General features: G+C 36.3%; 1 long non-coding RNA gene across 1 annotated transcript; it reads right to left on the reverse strand.

The window, feature by feature from the left end:
* Positions 1-1,545: 1,545 nt before the first annotated feature.
* On the reverse strand, positions 1,546-4,628 carry LOC106878216 (uncharacterized). The gene is made up of 2 exons (XR_001410479.2): positions 4,262-4,628; positions 1,546-1,750 (listed from the first exon to the last, which is right to left on the reverse strand). It is a non-coding gene; the product is annotated as an uncharacterized LOC106878216 (long non-coding RNA).
* Between the last annotated feature and the right edge of the window lie 6,021 nt (positions 4,629-10,649).

Genomic DNA, 10,649 nt, shown 5'->3' on the forward strand with positions numbered 1-10,649 from the left:
TATATATATCATCATCTCTGTTAGGAGGCACAAGCACTTACACACACATGTACACATACTGCAGGAACTCCGCCTACCAAATTCAATTACAAAGCTTTGGTTGGCCTGGGGGTATAGCAGAAGATACTTGTCCAAGGTGCCACGCAGTGGGACTGAACCCGAAACCATGTAGCTGGGAAGCAAGCTTCCTAATCACACAGTCATGCCCGACAGGCTTCTTTCTGTTTCTTTCTAGCAAATCCACTCACAAAGCTTTGGTTGGACTGAGGTTATAGGAGGAGACACTTGCCCAATTTTCCACAGTGGGACTGAGCCCAGAACCATGTGGTTGGGAAGCAAGCTGCTTACCACACAGTTATGGTTGATTATACTTTATTTTGTTGACCCACATAATGAAAAGCAAAGTTGACCTAGAGGAAACAGAGAGAAAAAGATGGATTGCAAACTTTGTGGAAAGGAAAGAATCATTTATATTGACTCCTAGCACTTGACTAGTACCTTTTGGTGGACATGGATACTGGATTTTTGTTGTTGTGGAAAGTGGAGGGATATACTTAAAAGAAAAGTTTCAGTCACTGTATAGGTGTTTGTGATGGATCAGAAGTAAGCACATATGCTGTCATGAGTTGTAGGCATAAAACTCAAAGACCCCGATCAGTTGGCTAACTTGAAGTGCCATAGGGTAGGGGGTGTTGTGTGATATATGAATATAAGGTAGTTGTTGGATGACCTAATGGGTGTGAAGACATAGTTTGGTGTAGATTACATTTGGTATTATGAAAGTGATCAAGGGAATTTGGGGTAGCTAAGTATTGAACTGAGATGAATGTAGACCAATGAGACAAGTTGATGAAGCTAGTTAAGGAGTACAGAAGACTTGACTTCTGCACCACTACCATAAGAATGACATGGAGGTGCTTTATGAATTTATCAATGACATCAAGTAGAGATGAAGTAAGGCACATGTTATGAATGTAGGATGAGGTGAGATCAGAGAGAAACTGATGGTTTGAGCTGTTGGGGGAAGTGAGGATGGGTGGTTTTGATGCAGAGTAGCTGGAAGTATTTATTCCTGATATGCAGGTGAGAGAAGTGAATAACAGGGAGAGTGGAGTATATGTAAGCACAGACACCATGTTTTAGGATGAAGCAGAATAGAGGGTGCAACCTGTACAGCCAAGATAGATTAGAAATAGGTGAGAGATTTATATCAGGGAAGAATAGGATGTGGCCTATATATAAGTAAGATCTAGATTAGAATGTACATTACAGGTATTGGAGAAGGAGGAAAATTTTCCCAGTGTTTACTTCTGCAAGAGGAGCTGCATGTGTGTGTAGGCATGTGTGTCTATCTCTCATTGCTTAATAGCTGGTGTTGGTTTTCATATATCCATGTAACTTAGAAGTTTCAAATAAAAAGACTGAATGAATAAGTACCTAACTTAAAATAAGTAACTAAAGTGGATTTAACTAACTAGACACTCAAAGGCAATCCCCCATCAGGACTGCAGTCTAATGACTAAAACAAGTAAAAGAATAAAAAAGAAGGATGTTGAAAATGTATATTTTTATTGTAGAAATGTTATCTTCTAAATGTAAATACTTCCATCATTAATTGTGGGGTGGAGTTGATATCATTTCCACCAAATTTCTTTGACAATGTCTGTTTGTCTTTCCAGTTGGTTAAGTTCATGGCTGTTTAAGAGTACCATGTTCAAAGCAGTGCTACGGCATGACCACAGTTAAATGACTGAAACAAGAAAAAGACTAAAAGCATTTTGAAGATGATTATGATGATGATTGTTATTATTATTATTGTGTTGTAAGGTGGCAAGCTGGCAGAACTAATAGCATACCAGGCAAAATGCTGCAAGGCATTTTGCCCATCTTTACATTCTGAGTTCAAATTCCACTGAGGCTGACTTTGTTTTTCATCCTTTCAGGGTCGATAAAATAAAAATCAGTTGAATACTGAGGTCGATGTAAATGACTTATCCACTCCCTCAATAATGCTGGTTTTGTGCCAAAGTTTGAAATCATTATTGTAGTGGTGGACCAGGCTGAAAGGATTGAGGACAGGCACCTTCTTCTTTGGTCAAGTTTCATTAACTTCTTCAAGTTTTACTTGGAAAGGAAAGGGAGCATGATGAGGGAAGTGCTCTCCTCCAGCACATTTATCAAACAGTGGGTGACTGAGATAAAAGTGATTTGGGTGAATGGAACTACTCAAAGCATGTATCTGTAGATTGGAGAAAAGGATTTGTATCCTTGGTGTTCAGGCTTATCCTGGATCTCCAGAGTTCCTTGATTGGCCTTAGTTGGAGACTTTCCTGCATCAAAGAGATTGCATCACCTAAGTGCTAACACATTTTGTTTATATCATCTACATTTTTTATTTTATCTCTCCCTTTCAACGTGTTTTGTCCTTGAGCAAGACACTTTATTTCATGTTGCTCCAGTCCATTCAACTGGCAAAAATGAGTAGTACTTTCATTTCAAAGAGCTGACTTTGTCACATGCTTTGTCATGCTGAATCTCCCTAAGAACTATGTTATGGGTACACGTGTTTGTGGAGTGCTCAGCCTCTTGCACATTAATTTCATGAGCAGGTTGTTCTATTGATTGGATCAACTGGAATCCTTGTCGTTGTAGCCAATAGAGTGCCAGTATACAATGTATATTATACTCACATGAATTGCTGGAGCAACCTTCATTGGATCTCCTTGACTATGAAATCCCGAATGATTTTCGTCTTAGTTGGTTTAAATTCATGGCTGATGAATGTGAAGTCCCAGCATCTTGATGTGTGCTGAGTCTTTTCTGTTGCTGTCACAGCTTTTGAAACTTAAAAATTTTTCATGCTGAATCTGATTTTAGAAAATTTTTTTAAAAATGTTAAGTGGTAAGTAGCTTGCTTACCAACCACATGGTTCTGGGTTCAGTCCCACAGCATGGCACCTTGGGCAAGTGTCTTCTACTATAGCCTCGGGCCGACCAAAGCCTTGTGAGTAGACGGAAACTGAAAGAAGCCCGTCGTATATATATATATATATATAAATATATATGTATGTGCGTGTGTCTGTGTTTGTCCCCCCCCAACATCACATGACAACCGATGCTGGTGTGTTTACGTCCCTGTAACTTAGCGGTTCGGCAAAAGAGACCGATAGAATAAGTACTAGGCTTACAAAGAATAAGTCCTGGGGTTGATTTGCTCGACTAAAGGCAGTGCTTCAGCGTGGCTGCAGTCAAATGATTGAAACAAGTAAAAAAGTAAAAGAGTGAAGAGAGGTTTAAAATGTGATACTTTTTATCCAATCAGAAAACAAAGATTTGGAAACTGGTATTTTCTGTATGATAACTGTCTATCACAAAACGAAAGCAAAACATAACGACGACAAAAGCTGTAAGAAGTTTTAATAAGTTTTAACAAATAAAGTCATGTGAAATGCTTGAACAGGCATGTAAATAATTTAAAAAGAAAAAACCCTCAACAAAATTTTTTTGTGAAAAATTACAAAACAAAAACATTAGGGTTTAGGGTTAGGGTCAAGGTTAGAGTTGAAACGGTCAACTAGGTATGCAAACAATTTAAAAAGGAAAAAGCCTTAATGAAATTTTTTTGTAAAAAAATTACAAAATAAATAAATAAAACTATGCATTATACTGTAGTAATAGTGCAGTTCATATAAACAATTAATACATATTTTTCAGAGAAAATTCAGAAAATAGGTACTTGTGGTGGTAGTTTTAAGTACACTACACCTTTGCTTGTTACTATGGAACAGGTACCAATGTGCTTGTGGTTTTTGATTGGCAAAAATTACCCCAAATTTACAAACTTTAAAAGTTATTACCTTATTATTTCTTACTTTATGGAAAAAATGAATTTCATTTTCATAATTAACATACAAAACTATGTCAACACACCAAACTTGAAAACAATCGGAACGAAATTAAGAAAAAAAAAAAAGAAAACTGACAACAGAAAAGATCCTTTTGTACATTTCCAATTACTGTTGCCAACATTTGAAGTGAAAAATGTAGCACCTATGAAACCAACATCTAGACTAACAAGATGTGCAAATGTGGATAAGAAATAGCATATTTGAAAGAGAAAAAGAGAAAATAAATACCCACAAAGGGTTAAAGTATATCAAGTAATTAAGATATAGACATTTCAAAATGTACTTGGGATAAATAGAAAGAAAATGTTAACTTTTAAATGAGTGTTAATGTGAATGAAGTAGGGCATAATTACAATTTGGTGCCTCCTCAATGTTTCCTCATAAATTTCTCAAAAATGAACTTTTGCTCAGATACGTTTTCCATGGTATAAATTACAATTATGTAAATAAAATTGACAGCAAATTTTTGAATTTGTTTTAGATCACTCCATGTTCCAACGTTGTTTCTGCATAATTCTAAAATGTAAACACTAGAAACGTGAATACTTTTTACCTTCACGAGATAATTTTAGCCCTAGATACTTTCCACAAAAGTCAGGTTGGTCATGATTAAACTGACGCCAGGATAATTTGAAACTAGATCATAAAAAGCTACATACATAAATATTGTAAAGCACTTTATCCAGCCTTCTATCGATTTTGTTATTATCCCTTAAGTAATCAATATATAAGCCACCTGTAGTCATAGTGATTTTAAGTAATATGAGTAGGAGGAAGGAGGAACAAACTTTAATTTTCAGAGAGAAGTAGAAAGAAGAAGAAATTTTATTGATCTTGAGGTTGCAGTTAAACTCATTTTTCTTTAAAAATTATTTTACTAATCTTAGTTATTGGAGTGTGGTCATGCTGGGGCACTGCCTTGAAGAGTTTAGTCAAACAAATCGATCCCAGAACTTATGTCTGGTATATATTCTATTGGTCTCTTTTGCTGAACTGCTAAGGTATGGGGACGTAAACAAAGGAACACTGGTTGTCAAGCAATGACACGCACATGCAAATCTGTCTATCTATATCAGGCTTCCACACAGTTTCCATCTTCTAAATTCCCTCACAAAGCATTGATGGGCTCGGGGGCTTTGTTCAAGGTGCTATGCAATGAGACTGAACCCTAAACTACGTGGTTGCAAAACGAGTTTCTTAACCATACAGCCATGCCTGCACCTGAGTTTTATGATCAAAGGTCTTCAATACTGACCATCCCATCTTTTTATATATTTACAGTTATATTGTTCAATGTCTCCTTGCTTTTCAAGACAGTGTTTCGATACTGTTTTGGGCAGATTAACTGCAAAGAGATTTTGAGGAGTTTGACAATAGAAACTTATGTTGTTTTTATTTTGCTAGGTTCCTTTATAACATTTAGCTGCTGGGTTTCCTTACTGCAGTAGTAATGGTGAATCGAAAATGAAAATCTATAATTAAATTAGAAGAATTTTAGTACTATTTCATCAAAGATCTTTCCTCTTCTAAATGATTTTGGACAAGCCAACAAAAGTGCTTGTGGCATCATTGAACTCGAGAGAAAAGAGCTGCCAAATTTTCCTCAAATGACATCCTACTGTCTTTAAAAAAAAAAAAAGAAAAGAAAGGGACACAATGGATAATGAGAATCTTAGATACTGAATAAAAAGTCAGGATAGTCGTTGCTGGAACATTTGATCATAGGTGCGTTGATGCAGAAATGACATTTAGTAACAAATTCACTTTGGATGAACCAATGAGAGCTCCTATGTAGTCGCTCAACCTGCTAGATATGATAGCAAAATCTTTTTTAAATTATACCTAAAGTCATGTAGAAGAAAGAACACATCGAGGATCTTTTCCATTTGGCTGCCAGTTTCAATTTTTGTTCGAACTGATTTCATACCCTGTGTAATGATACACTTTTATAGGCTAATCAATGCCATGAAAATCATTTTTACTATAAATCAATAAATAAAAAGTTATCTATATATTACTAAAACTGTGATTGTTTGCTTGTGTGCGTGCTTGTCTGTAATTTAATAGAGCCAAACCAGCGCATAATGGGAAAATTCTCTGAAAGTAAGGTATCCCTGAAATGTGAATACAATCAGAATAAAACAAGTTTCACGTAAATCAGACCACGGATTCCCGAGATATGCAGTTTTTTTATTTTTTGTGGTGGTGGTGGTGGTGGTGGGGGTACCTTCATAAATAGCTAAAACAGCGCATAATGGGAAAATGCTCCAAAAGTAACATCACTCTGAAATAGGAAAATTGTTTCAATTAATTTTATGCTTACATTATATAACAATTCCTTTTTCATTTTTGTAGAAGTGTGCACATATGCCATAAATAAATGCTGTTACTGGAGTTAAAGTTTATTCTATTTCTATTAGATGATGTAAATAATCAATAAAACCTTAAACATGAACTTGCAAACCAGACCTATGATGATATGAACAAATTGAAATATTTAACTGAATCGTCATGAAATTAACTTTCATTTCAATGCAATGTTGAAATCAGCTTCAATGTTTTATAACCTGAACTGTCAGTGACCCAACAGGTCACGGGTAGTCTAGTTAGCTATTAAAGTTTGAAAATTTTGGGTAATTTTAGCCAATCGTAAGTCACAGACACATTCATGTCTTTCAATAGTAACAAGCCGAACATGAGGTCTGCGAGAAAGCACATATTGACAAATATATTGAAACCACTTGTCGATACTGTGTTCTACTGTTTTACCCACCTGGAAATTTTACCCTTCTGTTTGGTTATGGCCGCAAGCTCCTGTAACCTTGCATCTGTAATGGAGATCACATTAAATGCATATTGAATGCTTAAAACTACAAAAGACGTGTTGTTTCTCATTTTCCGCGTGTGGAATACAAATATTGACAACGTGCTATTTTCAGGATGTTGACAAAATGTCACACATAAAATGACAGCTTCCAAATTCTATTTCTTGACTGGGTTTAAACCTCTATAACGTTAAAAAAAGAAAATTCTGGAAAAAGTGAAATAACCCCAGCAATTCGGCTTGGAAAACTACAAGATTGTACCAAATTTTAAAATTTTCAGTAGACTTTTGAAAACTTGGCAGTCAAATGGAAAAGATCTCACATTGGATAATGCAGCTCTAGTACAAAATGGCAATGGTTGGATTGAGTTTGACCATAGATCAAATTCAATCAGGGCTTCATATAGGGCTAAACAACACAATGGTGAAGTCTCAGATTTTACCTCCTGAAATTTATTTACTAAAGGCTTTCTTTTTTTTAAAGTGGTCTTCGGATTTTTGTGCTTTAAAAAACTGTTAATGTAACGTGTATTCAAAACAAAATCATTGGTAAAGCCCACCTTTCCTGAAGAACTTCTTTTCTTTCAAAGAATTTTCCTGAGCAAATTATTTGAGCCAAATAATAAAAGTAATGTGTATCCAATAATCATTTCTAAGGTCACAAATTTGAGGGCATGATGTGGTTTAATCGATGAAATCGATCCAGTTCTTGACTTTATTTTCTCCCCCACCCCTGGAAATGAAAAAATAACCGTGTATGCAATAATGTACGTTTTATTTTCTCACAATAATAGTAAGCAGATGAGCATAAGTTTGTGACATGCTTTTTAATGAAAAAAAAAAAACGAAAAGAATTAACGTTACATGTTATAAATTAATGACAATAGATAAAAATCAACAAATTGACAATTAACTGAGCATAAACATCAGCAATATATGAAAACATTACATTTAGCGATAGATACGACAACTTATATTGTAAGGTTTATGCAATGCATCTTCCACGTGTGACCAAGTTATAGCTTTGTTAAGCTATACGCAAACAAACTAGTGGAGACAAGAATACATTTATCAAAGGTTTATTACTTTACGCACATCAGGACTTAAGTCGTCAGTTATTTCTGTTTAGAGTTCACTCAGATTTGTTTCACACGCACTGTTGACATTTTTATATTTTCCTTCTCCTGGAAGTCCCTTTTCTTTTGCTGCTGACCAATGTCCTAGCTAGCCCGCAATGAAGTTTCTGTCTACAGTTCGTCTGTTATGAATCCTGCCCTAGAAAGTCAATATCACTGATACCTCTTTATATATGCCCAGAGACCTTCAATATTATTGGCGCATATATCAGTGATAGGGTTCACAAAATGAAGGAAATGGTTTACAGTTCCATGGATATAACCAAACTTGGCCAGGTTATTATAGTGTAAGGACCGTGTGACAGGAGAAGGTGACAAGGAATGGCTCCTTTAGTACATCGCATGGTCGATACAAATAAAAATATGAAAAGAGGATAAATGAGTATAAGTGCCAGAAGGAAAAGAGAAATACAACCAGTCGAAGGTTTAAGAGAAGATTTTATTGATATGTCAACTTGTGTGTGTGACTGAGATATATAAATATAATAATAGACAGGCCGTCATGTAAACAAAGTGTATGGGTATACAAACATGGATGTATGTATGTGTGAGAGATACAGAGCATAGAAAAGAGTCTATAATGAAGTTGGAAGAAAGTCCAGACACAAGGATGATAAAATACCAGTTCGTATTCAAGGTACACAGTGGTTGAGGTGCTGTATCAAGAAGTTGAGGCCACGTAGCAGAGCCGGAGAGAGGTACATGTCGTGAGAGGTAGGCTTCAATGCAGGTTACTTGTTACAGGAGTTCTTGCAAGTTGTATTTGCTGTTAACCATGGTGAAGTAATTCACAAACAGTATGGAGATAGAACCTGTGCGAGCGTTGGTGGTGGTGTGTACGTAGAGTAGTTGGTGCTGACGCTAAGAAGCTGGAGGCGATGAAGATTGAAGCCTGTAAGCTGCTGAACAAAGTGTTGGTGTTCTCCATGTGACTGCTGTTGTCGTCGCTGGAACTGGCAGTGTGCTCTGTGGTCAGTGGCTAGACCTCAGAAGGTCAGGAGCCGAGAAGACTGACAAATTGTGACGGTGAGAAACTAGCTATTTATAACATACTGTCGGCTCAAACTGGGGTTCAGGAAAGACTGTCTCATGCAACCTTATCTGAAGGCTGCGATTGGTTGGGTTGCATCTTGGCGTGCAATAGAACAAGAGACAAACTGTGCCAATACCAACTAATCAGCGTGGTGGACACAACAGGGTCCAAAGGTGCGGCCGAAGCCTAGCTCTTATCCACTATGTCTGTATCCATGTATATATAACAGAGAGAGAGAGAAGTATCCCTTAAGGCTTATGCTACAATAGCTTGGCCTAGGCAGCGAGCTGGCAGAATCGTTAGCACGCTGGACGAAATGCTTAACAGTATTTTGCCCGTCGCTACGGTCTGAGTTCAAATTCTGCCGAGGTCGACTTTGCCTTTCATCCTTTCGGTGTCGATAAAATAAGTACCAGCTGAACACTGGTTCGATGTAATCGACTCACCCCCACCTCCCCCAAGCTGCCCCTGTGGAAAAAATTTGCAATAATTATTTTAGATTCAGGTACAACATCTGTATATATAAAAGGCAGGATGTGTTAGAGCTCCAGACGAGATACCTTAAGATATTTGCTCTGGTTCTGTGTGTTCAGAATTCAAATCCCACCATGGTTTACTTGACTGGTAGATTTAATCCACCACTCGGATTAACATCACATAGTTCTTGAATACTGTTGGTGGAGTTCACTTTATTGCAAGTATTCGGGCCACATTTCTGGTTTGACGATATTTTTTCTGGTCCAAAAGCTGGGAAAAAATCAGACATATATGGTGAACTTATATACTTATAACCCTTATTCTCTTGATCATATAGATATTCAGTTGTACCTGTTATCATAGGTACACTAGGCTTTGTAACAACAGACTTGCACAAAAGACTAGAAATTCTGAGCAGCTTTAAGAAAGAATAAACCAAACTGATTTGCAATCTCTAAATACAATCGATTAGAGAGAGATACAGTGAAAATTTGTACAACATTGCAGGGATTCTTCTTTTCATGTACAGCTCGTCATTGACTTACGACCTATCTGACTTAGAACCGATCGCCTTTATGACGATTGGCGTGCCAGCTCCCAGCAGCAATAATATATAGTCCACTTGAAATCTAATGGGTTTAATTTCTTAGAAATTAACCTGTCTACTTTTGATGTCAGCTAACAAACACTTACCCTAGGTTTGGTTTTCAATCATCACTGAGGTTATCCCAAGTGTTGGATGAATATCCTGTCACGGAGACGTTGAGGCAATCTCATATTTGTCTATAGTATAATTATTCAACCATGGTAGTGGTTGAATATATTTTTAAGTCCACCATTTCGTTAATCGCAGTAATTTCGAAGCTTCACCATTAATTCAGTTCTCTGTTAACAGTTTTAAAGAGGACACCTCCTCAGCTACACTTTGGCATAAATAGTTTGAGATTTGGTTCAGTAGAAAAAAAGTTACATTAAAATATCTGCGACCTCAAGGGGGGGAGGCAATAAGACAGATATTCATCTTCAATTAACATAAATTTAAAAATTTTAAATTAAAGTATACTTTTCATAGGCTTAAATGATAGAAAAATCATAAGAAATTTAGAATCGCTAGTCGCATTGAACAAAAATTAGTAGAAAAAGAGTTATGAGGTAAAATGTTACAAAATTTAATGTCAGTAAGTAAGGAAGTAAGGGAGTAACACTTAAGCAATAAGAATAAAGAATATATTTCAAAAATGAATGTTTACATTCTAGGGTGGTGAGCTGAC

This window comes from Octopus bimaculoides, chromosome 15 (assembly GCF_001194135.2).
Source record: "Octopus bimaculoides isolate UCB-OBI-ISO-001 chromosome 15, ASM119413v2, whole genome shotgun sequence".
NCBI lineage: Eukaryota > Metazoa > Mollusca > Cephalopoda > Octopoda > Octopodidae > Octopus > Octopus bimaculoides.